The 23,545-nt window shown below is 36.5% G+C and overlaps 1 long non-coding RNA gene across 1 annotated transcript in view; it reads left to right on the forward strand.

The window, feature by feature from the left end:
* Window positions 1-3,129: 3,129 nt before the first annotated feature.
* LOC105482835 (uncharacterized) overlaps window positions 3,130-23,545 on the forward strand; it is a 326,837-nt gene continuing 306,421 nt past the window's right edge. The window contains exon 1 of the long non-coding RNA XR_987916.2: window positions 3,130-3,978. This is a non-coding gene — a long non-coding RNA (uncharacterized lncRNA). The remainder of the gene's footprint in view (window positions 3,979-23,545) is intronic.

Below are 23,545 nucleotides of genomic sequence, written 5' to 3' on the forward strand. Positions count from 1 at the left end.
TCATACAGAAAATTGAATCCTGCCGTAGGTTAGAAGGTTTTGGCTTTTCACCTTGACCACAAACCCAGGAACTGATTGTAACCTCAGTATAATAGATATCTGTTAGAGATCAACACAATTTTCTCCTCAGCATCTGGATCAATTTTTCCCTCTGTCTAGACAGGAGTGCTTGCTTTAAAAAAAAATTGCTATGGGAACATCATCTTGCATTATAGTCTAATCAAAATAAAGCCATAAAATTTCTGCGATTATGTACAAAGAACTAGATACTGGTGATAGGATAAGGATCAAGAAAGAGCAAAAATATAAATTTTAACAGGAAACCAAATACTAGTATAATTCATTTTATTGTCCTTCCCTTTATTGTGCTTCACAGATACAACATTTTTTTTTTTAAAGAAATTGAAGGTTTGTGGCAATTCTGCACCAGGAAGTCTTGCACCAAAAAGTCTATCGGCACCATTTTTCCAACAGTGCTCGCTTTGTGTCTCTGTGTCCCATTTTCGTAATTCTCATAATATTTCAGACTTTTTCATTATTATTATATCTTTTATTGTGATCTGTGGTTAGGGATCTTTGACGTTACTGTTGTAACTGTTTCATGTCACCATAAACAACACCTGTGTATGATGGTGAACTTAACCAATAAATGTGTGTGTTCTGACTGCTATACTGACTGGCTGTTGCCCCATCTCTATTTTTTTTCTTGGCCCTCCCTATTCCCTGAGACACAATAATATTGAAATTAGGCCAATTAACAATCCTACAAAGACGTCTAAATGTTCCAGTGAAAGGAAGCATTGCAAGTCTCTCACTTTAAATGAAAGGCTAGCAATGATTAATCTCAGTGCGGAAGTCATCTTGAAAGCTGAGATAGGCTGAAAGCTAGGCCTCTTGCACCAGTTAGCCAAGTTGTGAATGCTGAGGAAGAGTTCTTGTAGAAAATGAAAAGTGCTAGTCCAGTGAACACAGAATGATAAGAAAGCAAAAACAGCCTTATCACTAATATGGGGAAAGTTTTAGGGGTCTGAATAGGTTTACCGGTCTGAATAGAAGATCAGACCAGCCACAAAATTCCCCTAAGCCAGAGCCTAATCTGGAGCAAGACCCTAATTCTCTGTGAAAGTTCTATGAAGGCTGAGAGAGGTAAGAAAGCTGTAGAAGAAAAGTTAGAAGCTAGCAGACGTTGGTTCATGAGGTTTAAGGAAAGAAGCTGCCTTTATAACATAAAACTGCAAGGTTAAGCACAAAGTGCTGCCATAGAAGCTGCAGCAAGTTATCCAGAAGATGATTGATGAAGGTGGGTACACTAAACATCAGATTTTCAATGTGGACAAAACAATGTTGTATTAGAAGATGCCATCTTTAGGACTTTCATAACTAGAGGGGAGAAGTCAATGCCTGGCTTCAAAACTTCAAAGGACAGGCTGATTTCTTGTGAGGGGCTAAGGTAGCTGGTGACTTTAAGTTGAAGCCAATGCTCACTTACCATTTCAAAAATCCCAGGGCCTTTAAGAATTATGCTATATCTACCCTGCCTGTGCTGTATAAATGGAACAACAAAGCCTATATAACAGCACATCTGTTTACATAATGGTTTACCGAATATTTTAAGCCCAGTGTTGAGACTTCCTACTCCATAAAAGATTCCTTTCAAAATATTCCTGCTCATCGACAATGCACCTAGTCACCCAAGAGCTCTGATAGAGATGTCTAAGGAGATGACTGTTGTTTTCATGCCTGCCAACACAATATCTATTCTGCATCCCATGAATCAAGCAGTAATTTCGACTTTTAAGCCTTTTTTTTTTTTTTTTTTTGGGATGGAGTCTCACTCTGTCACCCAGGCTGGAGTGCAGTGGCACGATCTCAGCTCACTGCAACCTCCGCTCCTGGGTTCAAGCAATTCTCCTGCCTCAGCTTCCTGAGTAGCTGGGATTACAGGCACAGGCAACCATGCCTGGCTAATTTTTGTATTTTTAGTAGAGATAGGGTTTCACCATATTGGCCAGATTGGTCTCAAACTCTTGACCTTGTTATCCGCCTGCCTCGGACTTCCAAAGTGCTGGGATTACAGGCGTGAGCCACTGAGCCCAGTCCTACTTTGAAGTCTTTTATTTAAGAAATATATTTGATAAGGCTTTAGCGGTCGTAAGTCAGGATTCCTCTGATGGATCTGGGCAAAATAAATTGAAAATCTTCTGGGAAGAATTCACCATTCTCTCTCTCTCTCTAGTATATATTATATATAGAAAGTATATATAATATACAAAGTATATATTATATTTCTATTATATAAAATGCATTTTATATGTTTTAGAAAAAATATATTATATATAGAATATATATTTTCTATAATATATACAGAAAAATATATTTTACTCCTGACTTATGACAGCTAAAGCCTTATAAAATATATTTCTTAAATAAAACACTTAAAAATTGTGTGTGTGTGTGTATATATATATATATGTATTTGTTGATGTTGTTGTTTCTAGAGTTTCGTCATGTTGCCCAGGCTGCTCTTGAACTCCTGGACTCAAGCAATCCACCCACCTTGGTCTCCCAAAGTGCTGCTGTGATTACAGGCATGAGCCACCATGCCCAGCCAGATTCCAGTTTTAAAAGAAGTTCTGTTATAAATAGAGTGCTGTCAAACAGCATCACATGCTACAGAGAAACTTTTCATAATGGGAGAAGTCAATTGATGCGACAAACTTCATTGTTGTCTTATTTAAAAATATTCTTACAGCAGCTGGGTGCAGTGGCTTATGCCTATAATCCCAGCACTTTGGGAGGCCAAGATGGGTGGATTGCTTGAGCTCAGGAGTTTGAGACCAGCCTGGACAACAAGGTGAAATCCCATCTCTATGAAAAAGATATGAAAATTAGCCAGGCGTGGTGGTGCGTGCCTATAGTCCCAGCTACTTGGGAGGCTGAGGTAGGAGGATGGCTTAAGCCTGGGAGGCAAAGGCTTCAGTAAGCCCAGATCATAACACTACACTCAAGCCTGGGTGACAACGTGAGACCCTGTCTCAACATATATATATACATTTTCAACTGCTACCTTAACCTTCAGTGACCACCACCCGATCAGTCAGCAGCCATCAACATTGAGTCAAGATCCTCAGCAAAAAGATTATGACTTGCTGACAGCTCAGGTGATCATTAGCATTTTTAGAAATAAAATATTTTAAAATTAACGTATATATATTGTTTTTTAGACATAATGCTATTACACACTGAATAGACTACAGTATAGCATAAACATAACTTTCATATGCACCAGAACACCAAAATATTTGTGTTACTTGCTTTATTGCAATATTCTCTTTATTGCAGTGGTCTGGAACCAAACCCACAGGTTTGAGGTATGCCTATACAGAAATTTTGCAACTTGGGTGTATTATGTCATCTCTTCTAACTCTACTCTAGGACCTGTCTCTTGTTTCAACTACAGTCTCACTAATAGTGATAGCACTTTTTGCTTATCGATAACATTCTCCATCATCATGCCAGATGCTTAAACTTGGACTGTGTAGTGGTTTTAAAATATATCCACAAAGTCTTTGATATTCCATCCTTCAGCATGTGAAGCTTAATTTCCCTTCTTTTGAGTGTGAGCTTGACTTAGTGACTTGTTTCTAATGAATAAAATATGGCAGGAGTGAGAGGAAGTCTTCTGAGACTAGATCATAAAAGGCATTGTGACTTCTTCTTTGATCTCTCTTGTTGGATCATTTGCTCTGTGGGAAGCCAGCTTGCATGTCAGAGGACGCTCACACAGCCCTATTCCGAGGTCTACATGGTCAACAACTGAAGCTTCCTAACAACACCCAGCATCACCTTGCCAGGCCTGTGAATGAATGATTGGCTTAAAAGTGGATCTGCTAGTCCCAGTCAAGCCTTCAGATAACTGTAATCCCAGCCAACTTCTAGACTGCAACCTCATGAGAGAACTGAACCAGAACTACCCAGGTAAGTTGCTCTCAGATTCCCGACCTATGAAACTATGTGAGAAAATAATTTTTTATTGTTTTAAACCACTAAGCTCTGGGGGTAATTTTATTATGCAGCAACAAATAACTAATTCAGAATAGTTTTGCTTGACTTTTTCTCACCTACTTAAGCTATATTGTTTTCCCCTCATTTATTGTATGTACTGCCCTGTGATAGTCCTTCATCTCTTAATTATTGTTTTTACATGCACTCATTCTGTAGGCCTTTCTATCCTCCACTTGTTTGGAGAAAATTCTCCATAGGTCTCTTGCATTTTTTTTCTATCTGGTGAGCAGAAACAAGTGTCTTTTTGTTCTGGATCATCTTTTCAAGGATGTAGGTTTGCTTACTGTCCTGTATAATAAAATAATGTCTTCTTCTGGAGCAAGGTCAGACAGGTTTGCTTACTGCCCATTATAAAAGATTCAGGTTTTGTAAGTTCAGCATTTCTCAGTTGTGATGCAAACCTACTGCATGTGCAGTATACACGGGGCCCTTTCTGCATCACCCCCATGGCACTTGGGTGGGAAGTGTAGCTAAAGCAAAAATGATGTTCATGTGGCCTGCTGGGTCCTGAGTAATTAAACCCTTTATCTCTGATACAGGATCTTATGACTTTTGCAGGCTAACTCGTCAGCTTGCAAGTAAGGTAAAATCTTAGACTCTTCATGGTTCTTGACAGTTTTAACTGATTCACCTGAATTCCACCTAACGCTGCCCCTTTTCAATTAATTCTTTAATTCATTTACCAAATGAAAACTGCTAAACCTCTCACTGACTCCCATTTTAACTGCACTTTTTTTTCTTTGATACATCTTAGGAAATGTGTTAGCAATGCAAATTTCAAGCACACTCTCCTTATCTCTACCTTGGAACTCTAGAAGGTAACAATATATATACATATTTTTGAGACAGAGTCTTGCTCTGTCACCCAGGCTGGAGTACAGTGGCACTATCTCGGCTCACTACAACCTCTGCCTCCTGGGCCCAAGTGATCCTCCCACCTCAGTTTCTGAGTAGCTGAGACTACAGATGTGGATCACCATGCCTGGCTAAGTGACAATATTTTTTTTTGTGTTATATCTTCCTCTTATTCTTTTCCATAGAACCACAGCATCCTTCCACCTGTCTCTGAATAGCTGAGACTACAGGTATGTGCTATCATGCCTGGCTCAGTGACAATTTTTTTTGTGTTATATCTTCTTCTTATTCTTTTCCATAGAACCATGACGCCTACCACTTTCAAGACAAATGTGTACAACTTATGTCTCCTGGGAAACATTTATCCATTGTTCTTAAACCTGATTCTGGTCATAGTCTGATTGGAATAACTGTTCCATCCTTGCTTTCTCTTATCTCCCTCAAGTACTTAGCTCTTACATTTTATACAACAACAGTTAATTGTAGACATACATTTATGCCTTTTAAAAATTGTATGTTAACCCATATAGATGTTTTTTTTTTCTCCTCTATAGGGTAGCAAACTTCTTGAAAGCAAGAGATGTGGCTTTTGTTTCCTTAGCAAGACAAGCAAATCTGGACAGAGTATGCTTTATTTACATGGTAGTCATTTACCTAGTGCTGGCAGACCCAAATGTTCTGGTTTCCTGGGATAATCCAAATCTCGTTGGTGACATTGCCTTGGTTTTTGAACATAGGCGTAGAAACAATTGCTGAAGTAGCTCCAATCCTAGGAAGCAGATGGCAATCCTTGAAACTGCCTCTGGCTGCCACTGCAGAGCAATTCCTCTTTTGTGGCCCAAGATTTCTTAGCAGTCTTAGCCATTATCCAAGACTTTTTACTCTTTCCCTCAGGCTGCTGTAGTTTAAGTCATCCTCTAGAAAAAAAAAAAAAAAAAACCACAAAACCCACCAAAGCTCTTCAATCTTTTGTCCATTGAATAAATCTTCAATTCTCTTTCTTATGCCCTTTAATGTTCTCTCTCTCAGTTAAGATTGGGCTTCTTGGTTTCATATTCTATTCTCTGTGGGAAAGCATTAAAAATAAGAACTAAACAAAAAGTCTTACTGTAAAGAGAATTTTTTTGGGGTCTCTGCTTTTCTTTTTGATGTTTAATCTATTCTGCAAACACAGAATTTTAGCTAATCTGTCCCTCACTGTATCTGCACTCCTGGAAGTTCAGTCCTTGTGGGCAGTTTCTTTTTTTTTTGACAACTTTTATATATAGCCTTTTAGAGATCATCTCCTTTCTCCAGGCCCATTCTGCTGCAGGCCTGTGAACTTGAAGCAACGTGAGTGTGTCTCTATGTGTGCACGTGCACACATAAGAAGGAGAAAAAGAACTTTCTCATGAAGCAGACTTTTTAAAGTGTCCTCAGCTAGTTTAGAATCTGTGAGTCGGGCACAGAGGCAGGGGGTGAATTTGTCCCTTGATGATTCCCATGGCTAACAGCTTCTTCAAATACCATAAGGTTGTGAGATAGCAGTTTTTTCTCACCAGTTTCTTGGCTTGCCATCCTAATTTGGATGGTCTGAAGTGATATTTAAAGTAGCCAAAACAGTAAAATCAAGGCTCATTTTTATGTTGTGGCCATGCAATATGGGGATTCATAACTAAAAACATTTAATTAATAACATGAGATAATATATGGGAAATACAATGTATACTTCTTTTTGATAGTATTATTCTTTCAAATTGCTGTAAAAGCCCCAATGAAAAGGAAGTCTTATGTTAGAAAAATCTTTATCCTTTTGGTCTTGTGAAAATATTCTTTTTTTACTATTTGTTTTTGTTCCAGAACTAAAGTTTGTTTCCTAAACCATATATATATATATGTGTGTGTATAGTGTATGTATGTTTTGAGACAGGGTCTTGCTCTGTTGCCCAGGTTGGAGTGCAGTGCAGTGGTGTGATCACAACTCACTGCAGCTTCAGTCATCTGGGCTCAAGAGATGCACCCACCTCAGCCTCCTGAGTGGCTGGGACTACAGGTATGCACCACCATGTCTGGCTTATTTATTTTATTTTATTTTTTGTAAAGGTGGGAGTCTCACTATGTTGGCCAGGCTGGTCTTGAACTCCTGGGCTCAAGAGATCCTCCTGCCATGACCTCCCAAAGTGTTGGGATTACAGGTGTGAACCACTAAGTCTGGCCTAAACTTTAAATATGTGTGTGTGTGTGTGTGTGTGTGTGTGTGTGTGTGTGTGTGTGTATATATATATATATATATAAATTTTTTTACAAGTGACTTTCAGAGAAAAAAATAGCTGAGTACAATAGACTGTTTCATCTGGCATTTCAATATTTAAAGGTTCCTGCCTTGCCCCTAGGCCAGATTATTACCTACATATTTTATGAATTTTTGGAATTACTACATAATTGTCAGAGATATATGGCTTGAATTACTATAGCATATATCAGAGTGTCTGCTGAAGACATGCATAGAGTTAAAACAGTTATAAAAATAACAAACACCAATATTAGCTTAACTTTTTCTTATTCTTGTCCCAAATCCCATTCTTATCTTTCCCTTACTTGAGGTAAACTTAATTTTACCATGTCACGAATTGGGTTCCTCATTAAACAATCTCTGAGACTCTGAGATTTGTGTGTGGAAGTTTTTTTTGGCGGGTGTTTTGGGAGACATACCTGTGAATGGTGAGGGAAGAATAATTGGATTAAGGGAAAAGTTGAACTATGATTCAGTCACAATAGACATTTCAACTGATCTTACAGAGAGTCCTGAAACTGGGATGCCTGTGCAAAATTGCCTGTCTTAAAGCAAGGAGGCCAAGGCCCTCACATTGGTTAGTCACTGGATGCAGACCTTCCCCATGGAGGAGAGAGAGCCCTAGGCAGGACAGCTTTCTTTGGCAGGTTTCTACTTGCGGCAACCATGCTGCTCTAAACATCCATGTACAGGTTTTTGTGTGAACATAAGTTTTCATTTCTCTAGGATGAATACCCTAAAAATAGCTGAGTACAACAGATGGATGTGGGATTGTTGGGTCATATGGTAAGTGTAGGTTTAATTTTATAAGAAACTGCCAGGCTGTTTTCCAAAGTGGCTGGACCATATTGCATTCCTCTCAGGAATCTATGAGAGTGCCAGTTGCTCTGTGTCCTTGTCAGCACTTGGTATTGTTTTTTGTTTTTTTGTTTTCTTTTTAGCCATTCTAATAAGTGTGTAATGGTATCTCTTTGTGGTTTTTCATTGTGTTTCCATAACGCCTAATTGGTATCTCATTGTGGTTTTAAATTGTGTTTCCATAATTCCTAATGATATCAATTTCTTTTCATGTGTTTATTAGACATTCAGATTTTTCTTCATATCTTTTTCCCATTTTAAAAATGAAGTTGATTGTTTTCTTTTTGCCAAGTTTTGTGAGTTTTTAAAATGTATTCTGGAAACAAATCCTTTATCAGGTATGTGATTTACAGATTTTTTTTTTTTTTTTGCAATCTACGATTTGTCTTCTCATTCTCTTTATGATTTTCTTCATAGAACAATATATTTTAATTTTGATGAAGTCCAATTTATAAATTCTTCTTTTATAATGGATTGATCACTTGGTGTCTTATCAGAAGACTCTTTGATTAACCCAAGGTCATGAAGATGTTTACATTTCTTTTCTGAGTTTCATATTTTTCTATTTTGCACTTAAGCCTCTGATACATTTTGAGCTAACGTTTGTGTGTGGTATTAGGTTAAGGCTGAAGTTCAGGTTTTTTGCAGATGATATCCAATTGTTCTAAGCATCATTTGTTGAAAAGATCACCCTTTCTCCATTGAATTTCCTTTCCATCCTTATTAAAAATCAACCAACCATAATTATGTGGATGTATTTGTGAACTTTTTATAACGTTTCATTGATCTATGTGTCTGTCCTTTCACCTTTTACCAATCTTGATTGATATAGTTTTATCTTACATTTTACTGTTGGGTAATGTGAGTCATCCAACTTGGTTCGTTCTTTTTCAAAATCGTTTTAACTGTTGAAGTTTCTTTACTTTTCCATACAAATTTTAGAACAGGCTTATCTATATCTGCAAAATATCTCTTTGGGATTTTAATTGCTATTGTGTTAAATCTAGATTACTTTGGGGAAAACTGACATCTTATTTATATTGAATATTCTAATCCATGAAAATGGAGTGCCTCTCTATTTACTTAGGCCTTCTTTCATGAGTATTTCATAGTCTTCAGCATATAGATCTATGTGTATTTTATTTTTTAGGAGGCTGTTGTAAATGGTACCTTTTAAAAATTTCGGTTTTCAGTTGTTCATTGCTAGTATATACAAAAATGATTGATTTTTGTATGTTAACCTTGTATTCTGTGACCTTGTGAAGTGTACTTGCTGCTTTAAGAGCATTTGGTAGATTCCTCAGTATCAGTCCCCAACTGTTTTGGCACCAGGGACTGGTTTCATGGAAGACAATTTTTTCATGGATGGGCATGGGGGTGTGGTTTCTGGATGAAACTTTTCTATCTCAGATCATTAGGCATTAGTTAGACTTTCATAAGGAGCTCGCAACCTAGATCCCTGGTGTGTGCAGTTCACAATAGGGCTCCTGCTCCTATGAGAATCTAATGCCACCGCTAATCTGACAGGAGGCGGAGCTCAGGCAGTAATTCTCCCTTGCAGATGCTCACCTCCTGCTATACAGCCCGGTTCTTAACAGGCCATGGATGGTACCTGTTAGTGGCCCTGTGGGTTGGGGTCCCTTGTTCCTTGGGATTTTCCATGTAGATACACATGTTATCTTGAATGATAGTTTTATTTCTTGTTTTCTAATTTAAAAGTCTTTTATTTGTTTATCTTATCTTATTGTGCTTGTTAAGACTTCCAGAACAATATTGAATAGAAGTGGTGAGACTGGATATTCTTGCTTATTTCTCAGTCATAGGAGGAAAGCTTTTGGTCTTTCACCGTTAGGTATGGTGTTAGCTATAGGCTTTTTGTATATGCTCCCTATCAGATTGAAGAAGATCCATTCTCTTCTTAGTTTGCTAAGAGGTTTTTTTATTTAATAATTAAAATATCATGAATGAATGTTGAATTGTCTCACATGCTTTTTCTGTATCTGCCTATATGATCGTGTAGCTTTTTTTTGTTTGTTTAGTCTGTAATATGGTGATTCACACTGAATGTTTCTCAAATAGTAAATTAGCCTTTCATTTCTGCAATAAACCCCACTGAGTTGTGATGTGTTTTTTTAAATATATTGATAAAATTTGATTTGTTAAAATTTTGTTGAATAATTTTTACATCTGTATTCATGAGGGATATTGATCTGTAGCTTTCTTTTCTTGTATTGTCTTTGTCTGGTTTAGGGGTCAGGGTAGTGATGTTTTCATAAAATGAGCTGGAAAGCATTCCTTTTTCTGGAAAAGATTGTGTGGAACCAGTGTTAATTTTTTCTTAAATATTTGGTAGACTTCATGTGTGAAACCCTCTAGTTCTAGAGTTTGTTTTATTGGAAATATTTTAGCTATGAATTTAATTTATTTAATAAATATAGGACCCCTTAGTTATCTATTTATATTTTGAGTGAGTTTTGATAATGTCTTTCAAAGAATTGTTCCATTTCATCTAGGCTGTCAGATTTATTATATGAATAGAGTTTTTTTTTTTTGGTAATATTCCTTCATTATTCTTTAATGTCTGTGGGTTTTGAAGTGTTATCTCCTGCTTCGTTCCTGGTGTTTGTAATTTGTGCCTTCTGTCTTTCTTAATGAACCTGGCCAGTTTTATGTATGTTTTAATGTTTCTGAAGTAACAGCTTTTGGTTTCATTGATTTTCTCTTTTGTTATTCTCTTCTCAGTGTAATTGATCTTTCTCTCTTTGTTATTTCTTTCCTTTCTTTGAGTTCATTTACTCTTCATTTCTAGTTTCTTTTGGTGGAAGCTTAAAGCATTAATTTGAGACCTTTCTTATTTTCTGATCTACACATTTAATACCATAAATTTCCCTTTAAGCACGGTTTTAACTATATCTCACAAATTTTGATATGTTGTATTTTTATTTTTCATTCAGTTCAAAGTGTTTTTGAATTTCCCTTGGGTCTTTTTTTTTTATTATTTAATTGTGCATTGTTTCAATTCCAATATCTGGGGGAAATGATATATTTTTCTAATTGTCTTCTAGTTTAATTCTATTATGACCACAGCAGATAGTTTGAATAAGTTTAATTCTTTAAAATTTAAGAATGTGGTCCAACTTACAGAATATTCCAAAGGCATTTGAAATGAATGTATATTCTATTGTGTTGGATGGAGTAGTCTATAGATGTCAATTCGGTTAAGTTAGTTGATAATATTCAAACTTCCTACATTTTTGCTGCATTTCTGTCTGCTTATTCTATTAATTACTGATAGAGGTAAGTTGAAGTCACCAACTATAATTGTGGGTTTCTCTGTGTGTATTTTTCATTTTATTAAGCTTTTGCTTCATGTGCTTTATAGCTGTATTGTTAGGTGCACGGATGTTTAAAATTGTTACACCTTCTTGGTGAATTGAGTCTTTTATCATTATGTAAATTCCCTCTTTGTCACTGGTAATTTTCATGATTCTGAATTTGTCCAATATTAATACATCTACACCAGCATTTCTTTTATTAGTATTTTCCTAGTATATGCTATTTCATTCTGTGATTTTTGGCCTTTTTTTTTTTTGGTTTGTTTTTCACCATTGTGTGAAATGGATTTCTTTTAGACAGCTGATAGTTGACTTTTTCTTTTTCAAATCTCATCTGATAATCTCTTTCTTATTTAATCAGTGTGTTTAGACCACAGACATTTAATGTACTTATTTGTATGGTTGGATTTAAGGCTACTATTTTATTAGTTTTCTGTCCATCCATTTTGTTTTTCTTATCTTTGTTTTTCATTTCTTGCCTTCTTTTGATTTGTTTGAACATTTAGAATTCCATTCTCGTTTATCTGCAGTATTTATTTTAGTATATCTCTTGGTATAGTTTTTCTTCTAGTGATTATTCCAGGGCTTACAATATACATATCAAACTTTACACAATCTACTTAGAATTAATACTTACCACTTTAGGTAAAATGAAGAGATTTTAGGACAGTTTACACTTCCCCATTTTTGATGTGGTTGTCATATGTATCACATCAACCTATTTTGAAATAGCGTTATAATTTTTGCTTTCAGCAATCATGCATATTATAACAAACTTAAGAGGCAAATAATACTGTAATTTATTTACCGGGATATTTACAATTTATGTTGCTCTTTCCTCGTTACTGACCTTCCAAGTTTCCTTCTGTTATTGCCTTCCTTCCACTTGTAAACCTTTATTTAGCATTTCTTTCAAAGCACATCTCCTGGTGACGTATTTCCTTCATTCAAGAATGTCCTTATTTTGCCTTCATTCTGATGGATATTTTTGATACAGGATTAGGCTGATAATTATTTCTTTCAGTACTTGAAAATAATGTTATACTGCTGTCTTCTGGACTCCATAGTTTCCAATAAGAAAGCTGCAGTAATTGAAATTCTTCCTCCTCCATATGTAATGTAATTTTTCCTGTTAATTTCAAGATTTTAAAACTTTATCTTTGATTTCTAGGAGTTTCACTATGATATACCTAGGTGTGGTTTTCTTTATGTTTATCCAGTTTGTGGTTGCTGAGATTCTTCAGATCTGTAAATTTATGTCTTTCACCAAATTTGTGGAATTTTCAGCCATTATTTATTCAAATACTTTTCTGCACTATTCTTTTTTTTCCCTCTCCTTCTATAACTCCAGTGTGATAAATGATAGACCTTTGATATTATCTCACTGGTCTCTGAGGCTCTGTTTATTTTTTGACCATTTTTTCCCTTTCATTGTTCAGATTGAATAATTTCTACTAATCTGTCTTCATGTTCATTGACTTTCTTCTTTCATTGGCCTTTGAGTCAAGTCCCTTTGGTGAATTTTAAACTTTTTTATTGTATATTTCAGTTGTAGATTTTTTAAAGTTTTCATTCTGTAACTTCTATTTCTTTCCTGAGACTATAGTTCCATTTGTTTCTAGATTATTTGCCCTTACTTCTTGTGGCATGTTTATACTAGCTGTCATAACTGATTTTTGTTTGATAATTCCACATTTGGATCATCTCAATGTTGATGTCTGTTGATTGCCCTTTCCTTTCAGTTGTTTAGATTTTCTTAGTGATTCTTTACATCAAGTAATATTGAATTGTGTGTTAGATATTTTGAATACTGTGTTATGAGTTTGGGCTTTATTAAATCCTTTTGGAGACTGGCTTTGTTTCTTTAAAAGCAAGAAATCAACCTTGGATTTACATTGTAAGTTCTGACTTGGTCTAGTTGGGCTTGGTTCCAATGTCAGTTTAGTTTTCACAGACTTTGCTGTGCTATTCTGGTTTTCATAGCTTATGTGCTTTCATAAGCTTATGGGCTTACATGCTTCCATATGTGATGTATACTACAGTTCAGGTCTCAGAGCTTTTGCTGTCTGAGTCTGGTAGACTTTACACATATTCAGGTTGAGGATAGCTCAAGGCTTCATACAGAGATTTAAAGAATCTCTTTCAACTTCCTCCTTTCCTGATCTTTCCTCACTCATTGGTTGCCAGTTAATTTATTCAGCATTTCTATATGGCTATAGTGTGAATGTGTGTGGGGGGGTCAATGTTAACTCAGCCTGCCATGTTATTAAAACCAGAAGTTTGCATATTTATTTAATATTTAATTACATTTATATATATTTTTTACAACAAAATGATGTAACTTTCACTGTGATATTTACACACTTTTACAAAAAGTTCATGTAGCAGATAATGTCAATGCCCCACTATTATTTTCTTAAATCCCTTAATCATTTTTGTTTATTTTGACTCCCAGAAGTTTTCATTCCTGACAGCTAGCATCTGCATTGCCTTGTGAGAAAGTTGAGTGTAGGCTATGGCTGTGAGTTTGTTTGTGGATGCCTGAAGTGGGAATTTATATGCTCTGGAGATAGCCCTGATACCAATACCTGATAGGGACAGGAGTGTAATATTCAAGTGTCCTTACCCCTCATCTTTGCAACCCTTAGACATAACCCAAACTGTTGAGTTTCACTGTAGAATTGAGCTAAATTTAGCTCCCATGGGAACTTGCTAGATATTGGCATCCTTGCTTCCTTTTTTTTTATTTGCTGCCCACTTCTCCATTCCTTTACTGGTTTTTCCTTGGAAAACTTCTTAATAAATAACTTTCACATCAATTCTTGTCCCAGGATCTGCTTCTGGGGACCCCACAATGATGAGTAGAATTCTAAAATGGCCTTCAACATTCCCTGGTGTATGTGCCCTGTAGAATTGCCTCCTCTCGAGCATTGGTAAGGACCTGTAAATATGATGAGCCAGTGACTCCCTTCATTAGGTTATATTAGACAGCAAAGGTGATGGGATAATCACTCCTTTGATTATACAGGACTCAGTTTTAGCAGATTATTCTACTGGCCTTAAAGAAGTAAACTGTCATGTGTGAGGGGGCCACAGTGCAAGGAACTGCAGGGCCTCTAGGAGCTAAGATTGGCTTTCAGTTGATAACCAGAAAGAAAGTGGGGACCTCAGCCCTATGAAAGCAACAAGGAACTAAATTCTGCCAATAACCATGTGAACTCCAGAAAGGCACACAGCCTGGCTGACACCTAGACTGTAGCAGCCTTGTGAGATTTGAGCAAAGGACATAGGTAAGCCATGTCAGGACTCCTGCCCATAGAAACTGAAGATTAATAAATGTAGATGGTTTTAAGAAGCTAATTGTGTAGTATTTTGTTATGCAGCAATACAAATTAATATAACATTCTAAGGCAGTTAGTTATTCCAATATTCTCTATTTTCTCACTGATTTTGTCAATGTTATAATATTGAGTGTATTTATGATGATAATTCTGAAACAGCTCTTGAATTACCCAAGGCCATTATGGATTTATTTATTCAGTCATAATTTGTTGAATGGTTAGCATATATAAGGCACTTTTTTAGGTTCTGAGGGGATATTAAGGTGAATATTATCTTCCCTGCCTTAAAGGAACCAATATCGTGGAGAGTAGGGGAAAATACACTGTACGTGGATAACAACTATATTATAAATTATATCATAAATGTGCTATAAGGAAGGTATAAAGAAGATGCTATGAGACCATACAAAGCTCTATTAGAATTAAATTTGATGCATGCAATGTGTCCACCTGAGTGTTGAATTCACAGCTGAAGTTCAAAAAACAATAGCAGTGTGGTCTAGTGGATATAGTACTGATTCGGCAGTCAGATAGACCTAGGTTTAAATCCAGCCTCTTTATATCATTTCCACTCAATTTCCACATTGGGAAAGTTTCTTCCAAACCTTGTACAGAGCAAATTATAGGTTTTTCACTCAATTCCTGCACTGGTAAAGTCTTTTTACAAACTTTGTAGTTTTTTGATCAGGAGCAAACTATTTATAGCATGCCCCACAATTGATTATGGAATTCCATAACTGTTAGTGAATAGAATGAATCGGAAAATGGAGGCTCTAGTAATATTTCTGACAGATGAAGAGGGTCAAAATCCATATCAGTGGAAAGGGGAGTGAGAGTACATTAGAGATATTCAGGAGGTAGAAGAGATTAAACTTTGAAAATGATCATGTGGCAGAGGTTTGGAGATGAGAGAAGTGAAAAAAATGGCATTTATATCTCCTCCCTCAGTGTTCCCTTCTGGAAAGGTCTTATCTTGACTGCATATGACAGAAAATAAACATTTTTTGAAAGGATGCATGAGTCAAGAGCATTAATAGAACTTTTAGGAAACCTCACACCATTCACTTGCCGCCTTCTGTTAGTTTCTCACTAGTGACAGAGTGCTATCCTTGTTCATAATAGAAGCTCTCAATATAAAGATACCAACCCAGGCGTGGTGGCATGTGCTTGTAGTCCCAGCTACTCAGGAGACTGAGGCAGGGGAATGACTTGAGCCCAGGAGTTTGAGGCCAGACTGGGCAACATAGTGAAACCTGTCTCTAAAAAGTTAAAATAAAATACACAAAGCAGCATACATTTTTCAGTTGTCTTTATTAGAAATATGTGTTCACAGGGAACCTCCAAATGTCTTTTCTTGGGAAAATCTTTTCTGGAGAGCAGCCAAGGGGAGTTAGAGTGATCTGAAAGCATGGGAATGGTAAATGGGTGCAAGATTCCTGCTGATTCTATAGATGGGAATGTTATCTGAATATTTAAAAATTATTTTCAGGCTCTTTAAAAATTTAATTTAAACATAAAGTCTACTTCAGGTATCCCTTTGGAATGGAAGTAGAAGTTTGTTTTGAGCCTTTCATTTTGGTGCTCAGTAAATGCTAATTTCCTGGTTGGACACTGGAGTGTCAGATGCTTCATCTCAAAATGTTTATGGGAAGACCACATTTTCCCTTGACAACAAGAGTGTAGGAATGGATGATATGTTAAATAGCTCCTAGAGTGTATGAATGGTGTGTTTTTGTTATCCCAGAGCATGTGCTTTATCTCTCGCACACTGTAAGACAGATATAGGTGTAATTATCATATTAACTAGCCAGTTAGCTATTCTGTGAGACTATGATTATGCAGAGTGTAGAGAAAACTTTATTTATGAACTTATTCTCAAGAAAAAAAAAAAAGCAAAAAGCTAAGCCAGCACATCATCTAATTCTCAATGTAAAATAATGCAGAAGTGCGGAAGATGAACATCTGATTTGTCACATCTGATACACTAATGTTTTATCCAAAAGGAAGAACACATTGGAACTTGCTCAGTCATCTGCATAAACACCACCTGGCCCTTTACAGGCACCTACTCAAGTAACAAGAGTCAACGAATGGCAGCTCTGCTCATAGCCTTTTCACTGGTAGAAACAGAAAAATCGCCTTTCTTTTCACTGGTAGATATAGAAAAATATCTCTGTTTCTTTAAAAACAAAACATTTATGTATCAAAGTAGCAGCATCTCATACATTTTTTTTTCAACAGCATAAGATCTCGGTGATAAAAGTGAATCCAACGGAATCTGCTATGTTAGGGAATATACGGTCACAAATTGCCTAGATTTTGAACAGCTAAAAAATTCCTTATCCTTTAAAAAGTGGGTATATCAAATTAGACCCCATGCAATAAGGTGTTTATTGGAACATGAAGTCACTTGTCCCCCAGGTATATCACTTAGTAAATCTTGCATTGGAAATAGTTATAGTTTTTAGTGTAAAATGTTTTGCCAGGGATGAGAGGACTTTTCCTCCTCTGAACTGACACATTCTGGTTGTATGCCTCAGTGAGCATACCTTTGTGCTACATTACACACATAGAGGTAGTGTCACACTTTCCAGTTGTACTAATATAAAAAGGAGGAACCTTGATCACTAAAGTCTATTGTACCAGTCTTGAGTGTTTTCAAGGAAAGTTAGTGGGAGGGTGAATGAGACTGATATGCTGTCTTAAAGAAAGATTTAAGGAAAACAAATCTCACTTGCCTTTACATTTTAGATCCAAGTTGGCTAACTAGAAGGTGTCGACTACCTTGTTTCCTCCACTGTGAAAACCCTGCCAAAGTCTTGGCATATTTCTGCAGACAGGAAACAATTGAACAAATTAGTCTTCTGGGATGTATCAGTTTTTAATTTATTTTTTTTTTTAAAGAGGGGAAAGTGTCAGAGAGCCACTGAGCTCTGCCGTTAGCTCACTATTTTATTGACGACCTGTGGGACATGCTTAGTTTCTAAAACTTTCTACCTTTAAGTAAAACTTCCAGCCATCTATCATGCTAAAAGTCTTCCTGGAACCACTTGAAAACTGACAGTCTGCAGCTCTTTTATATTTGTTTTTTGGATCTCATGCCTTGAATGAATGCTTTCATTTAAAACATTTAAAAAATACTACATAATAGATGGACATATTTTGGGGTTACATGTGGTAATTTGATACATTCATATAATGTGTGAAGATCAAATGAGAGCAACTGAGATTTCCACATTAATAGACTTTAATGCATGTATTTGGTAGGGAGAATGACTGGGCTTTCTTTGTTTTTGGATTTAATGCATTATGATATTATGATGTTTAATTGTCCAGGACAGGTATGTCAACACAAGGCAAATGTTTAATCTCGTTTACACTGTTCAAGTGCATCTATCATTAGTCTCTGTTATAGACTCCTATTTTAATTGTATTATCTGACTCATGTTGGAAAAGTATGCCTGGATTAGAGAGGGAGAAGGATCTTGCTCATTTCCCAATTTCCAGTGCAGACTGGAAAGTAATTTTATTTGTTTATTATACTAATAAATTTAAAGTTCCTACTGTGTGCCAGTGTTGGGGAGAGACTAATGAAAGGTAGACATGGTACCTGCCTTCATGCAGCTTATAGTCTAATACATTTGAATGAATATTTATGATTTTAGAAATAATTGACAAGGTTTCTACTTCAGGATTAGCAAGTTGATGTCATTTCAACAATTAACATGAAATTACATGTTTTGAGTACTTAGTATACACTAAATATTTTGTCACATGTCATTTCATTCAATCTGCACTACAAACCCAGCAGGTAATGTTAGTCTAATTTTACAGATAAGGAAATTGATACACAGACAGGTCTCATAACTTTCCCCCTGTTGGATAGCTACCCAGATCTATCTGATTGAAAAGCCAGCTTGCTGAGAGTTTGCATTGGCATCATCAACCTACATCTGCAAAGTGAATTTAAACTTACATAATTTAGATGAATAAATTAGAAGTATTATTTTTTTTATCCTAACCAAAAGTTGGAAACTCAAATATCTACAGAGATAACAGGTATAATATAGTGAAGCAGGAGAGTAATAACAGGGGGTGGTGAGGAGTGTAGTAAATTCAAGCTTACATGCTTTGTTTAAATATTCCAGGTGATTTCTACTAATGAGGTGTGAATGATGAATGCAGACCTAGGGATGAGATGTTGTTAGACCATATAGCACATTTGTGCAAATTAGAAAAAGTCACTCTTTCCCCTTAGGGATTATAGTCCAGGCTTGGCAAATGAGTGCAGGCCTTGTGAACATGGCTTAGCAACGGAATGTGAGTTGGGAACCAGCCCGACTTACCCCCTTCACCTGATGCTTTGTGCAAGGCACAGCAAAAGACACTGGACATCTGGGTTTTTTTTGTTTTTTTTGAGACAGGATCTTGCTCTACTACCAGGCTGAAGTGCAGTGGCATGATCATGGCTCACTGCAGACTCAACCTGCTGGACTCAAGTGATCCTTCCCACCTCAGCTTCCCAACGAACTGGAACCAGAGGAGCACGCCACCACACCTGGCTAATTCTTGTATTTTTTAGAGATGGGGTTTTGCCATGTTGCCCAGACTGGTCTCAAACTCATGGGCTCCAGGGATCCTCCCACCTCAGCCTCCCAAAGAGCTGGGATTACAGGCCTATGCCACTGAGCCTGGCCTGACATTTGCATTTTTAAAGCGAAATTTCTTGATTTTTAAAATTAAATTTTAAAATTAAAAATTTGAAAATCACTGCGTGGGTCAAATAAAACTCATTTATATTTTGGATTTGGTCTGCTGGCCGCCATTTGAAACTTCTGAATTACAAGCTAAGCCTGTGAGGCGAGAAGTAGCAGTTTTTGTTTGTTTAGTCGTCAGGCTCAAGTATCTAGAGACAAAAATATTTTCAATTTCAATCTCCAAAGTAAGAAGCATTTTTAGTATCTACATTTTAAAGGCTAATTTGAAGCGAACTTATTCCATTTCTAAGAGTCTAGCTGTAATAGTCATGAACAATTCTCAGGTAGTTTGTTATTTGGTAACTACCTATGTTTAACATGGATACTTGGGAGTTAAAAATACATCAAGCTTAATTGCAAAAAGGAAGTAGAACTTGCGTAAATCTCAAATTATTTTGAATTTTTCTTTTGATTGTAGACTGAGCATCAGCTGTGGCCTATGATTGGTGGTAAGATAATATCTGATGATGCTAATGTAGTGAGCTAAGAATAACACCAGAGAAAATCCATATTATTTCACCCACAGGAGAATTTGCCTTTGGGTCATGAATTTAGGTTGTCTCAAAATAATTTTGCCAGAGTCTAAGGTAACAATTGCACATTTTAAGATTTCGGTCCATTAAGTTTTGTCTTTGTAATGACTAATTCTTTGTATGCTATCTTACTTAAGCAAACCAAACCAAACCAAACCAAACCAAACCATCACTACGTGTGTCAAGGGAATCATGAAAGATACGTTTTGCAGTGAAAAGGGATAGGTACCACAGGTATACCTCACAACCCTTGTGCCTGCTAAGCTGGTATTTCAGGGAAATCTTGTCTTGAGAAATGATAGGAAGCTGCCCAGAGACAGAAAACAAATTGATACTTTTTCGTAGAGGTGGGAAGAAAATACCAGGTCTGTATGAGTGATTACTAATAACCTCTTTTGATGAAATGCAGTTCTTTCCAAGGACTAGAGTTGTTTGGACCTTAAGTAGTCATTACTTTTGTGAAGTTCCATGAGCATGAAGTTCTTTTTCATCTTCAGGGAAGGGAGAGCATAGGTCAGTGACAACATCGTATTTTATTTTTTCTTTTTCACCTACAAATGAAAATTGTATAACTCTGTGTGCCTAAGATCTTAAACCCAAGCTGCAAAACTGCAAGAATTTAAGCTACGCACATATGAAATTGCCACAAGCATAGTTTGTTGTCTAGAGTCTGAAGCATTCTGAAGAAGACTATCTTTATTTTTTGTTCTGAGGGAAGCCTAGAACAAATTTTGATTAGGTTCCCAAAGCCTGTCACTGAAATGAGAAAGTTACACTAGGAAATAAGTTGCAGAATCAAAGTAAGTGCATAGTCATTGCTATTTTTGCCTTTAATATTCAGCTTTTTAATTATTAAGACATATATTTTTCTTGCCTATATATATTCATACATATGTGTTTATTTTTGGTATACATATACACACATATTTATCTCTGTGTGTGTGTATATATATATATAAAGTGGTATAAATATATACACACACACACATATACACACACACTCACGCACCTATTCCACTGGTACATACATATGTATTTATTTGTGTGTGTGTGTATATATACACACACAGATATATATATACACACAAACACAGACATACGCACACACACACACATATACACCCAAATACATATGTATGTACCAGTGGAATAGGTACATATGTGTGTATATATATTATATATGTGTGTATATATGTTATATATATGTATATATATAATATATATAAAATAGTGGTATAAATATATATATACAGAGATAAATATATGTGCGTATGTATGTATACCAAAAATAAATATATATGTATGAATATATAGGCAAGACAAATATATGTCCTAATAATTAAAAAGTTGAATATTAAAGGCAAAAATAGCATGTTGTGTATATATAGATATTTATCTGTGTGTGTATATATGTGTGTATGTGTATATATATATATACACATACACACAAACATTTCCTAAAGGCTAATTTGAAGAGGAATTACTCTGTCTCTAACAGTCTACCTGTACTCGTCATGAAAAATCATGTGCGTGTGTCATATTTTGTATCAAATACGTATATACCACAAATAAATATATATGTATGTGTGAGTGGAATAGACCTGCTGGAATATTCAGCTTTAGCTTTCCTTTAATATGGTGTTTTGACTAAAATGTTAGAACGGGAAGGATTCTTGGCGACACCTTTTACTTTTAACCTGTGATCCTTGGAACCCCAAGTGGCTTTGGACATGTTTCAAAGTTTCAACACGGTGAAACCCCGTCTCTACTAAAAAAAAAAAATACAAAAACCTAGCCGGGCGAGGTGGCGGGCGCCTGTAGTCCCAGCTACTCGGGAGGCTGAGGCAGGAGAATGGCGCAAACCCGGGAGGCGGAGCTTGCAGTGAGCTGAGATCCGGCCACTGCACTCCAGCCTGGGTGACAAAGCGAGACTCTGTCTCAACAACAACAACAACAACAACAACAACAACAACAACAAAAATTTTAAATTATGTAATCAGTTCTCAATTATCTAGGCTATCATAGTCTGCAAAGGGGGAGGTTGTTAATCAGGGCTTCACAACTCCAGTTATATTTTAGCCAGACAACTTCCATTTTATTCAATTATATTCATTTATTTATTAAGTAAATACTTATCTAGCATCTACAATATGGCCAGGCACTATTTTAGGTGCTGAGAATAAGGCGGTCGAAAAAGGTAGACAGAGTCCATTGTCTCATAGAGCTTGTATTCTGGCATGGGATGGAATAAGGGAGAGCAGATTTCTGATTAGCATGCTTGAGGAATACTCGGAAGGCCAGTGATTCTGGACTACCTCGAACAAGGAGGGAGTTAGGAGAATGGGCCAGAGAGATATCACATCAAGAACATAAAAGGCCTTGAAGGCAAAATAAGAAGTTTGGATTTTAGTATAAGTGTAATGAGAGATGTAAGACAAAATAAGGAGTTTGGATTTTTGTATAAGTGTAATAATAAGATATGTAACCTGATTTGTGATTTAAATGGATCCTCCTGCTTCTGGGTGGCAAAGAGCCTATGGTATGGCCAGAATGGAAGCAGCAAAGCCTGTTGAGAGATTTAAGTAGATTTCCACTTCTACGTGTGATGTAGTAGGTTGCATTAGGGCAATGCTTCTGCTGAAAACAATTAGAAAAACCTGGATAAATTCTGAAATGTATTATTTTAAAGCCACAAAGAGCTATGGGAGCTATGAGGACAAGACAGGCTACAATTTCAGAGAGGGACATGGATGATTAGGAGCTATTTTCTCCCGTGAGAGCATTTGATAATTCTGGGCATGGGCTAAGGATTAAAACTTGGCCCAGGCTGAGGACTACTTCTTGGGAAAATAAAAACTTTAGTGGTTATGTGAAGCTGGACTGACAAAATTTGAGACTATAGGGATCTCAAATACATGGCCAGGTTTTCCCACAAGACAACTGCTGAACTCTGAAGCTAGGTAGGAGATTAAAGAGCTAGGTTGAAAGCTTCTGAAAGGTAGAGTGAAATATCACATAGTCTTGTGATGCTTAGGAAACAAAGGCTGCTCTGGGGAGCAGACCCCAAAATAAAATATGCAAGGATAATAAAATCCCTAGAAGGAGTGGTGAATTGATCTGGAGATACTTTTCGTCTGGGATACTTAGTAAATCTGGGTGCCCCTTGAGGCTGAAAATCTAGGCTAGACCTGTAGCAGAGTAGCAGAAGGCCCTTCCTGAGAAGCAGAGAAACCAACAGGATTCGACTTTTTTTTTTGTTTGTTTGGATTGAAGTAGCAAAATTGCAGACTTGAGGAGTGTCAGACACATAGAAGGTTCCTTGATGACATTTGCCACATTTGAAGTTGTGTGGGTCAGGAAGCTAAAGAACCAAGTGATAAACTTCTGAAGGGCAGAACTGAACCTCCTTCAGTCATTCAGATTTGGGAAATCAAAATCCTACCAAGTTTACAGTTGAAAACCCTGGGGAGCCATGCCCTAGGAACAGGGCCAAGCAGAACTACATTGAGTTTTACCAAAACTTCTTCAC

Source organism: Macaca nemestrina, chromosome 1 (assembly GCF_043159975.1).
Source record: "Macaca nemestrina isolate mMacNem1 chromosome 1, mMacNem.hap1, whole genome shotgun sequence".
Taxonomy (NCBI): Eukaryota; Metazoa; Chordata; class Mammalia; order Primates; family Cercopithecidae; genus Macaca; species Macaca nemestrina.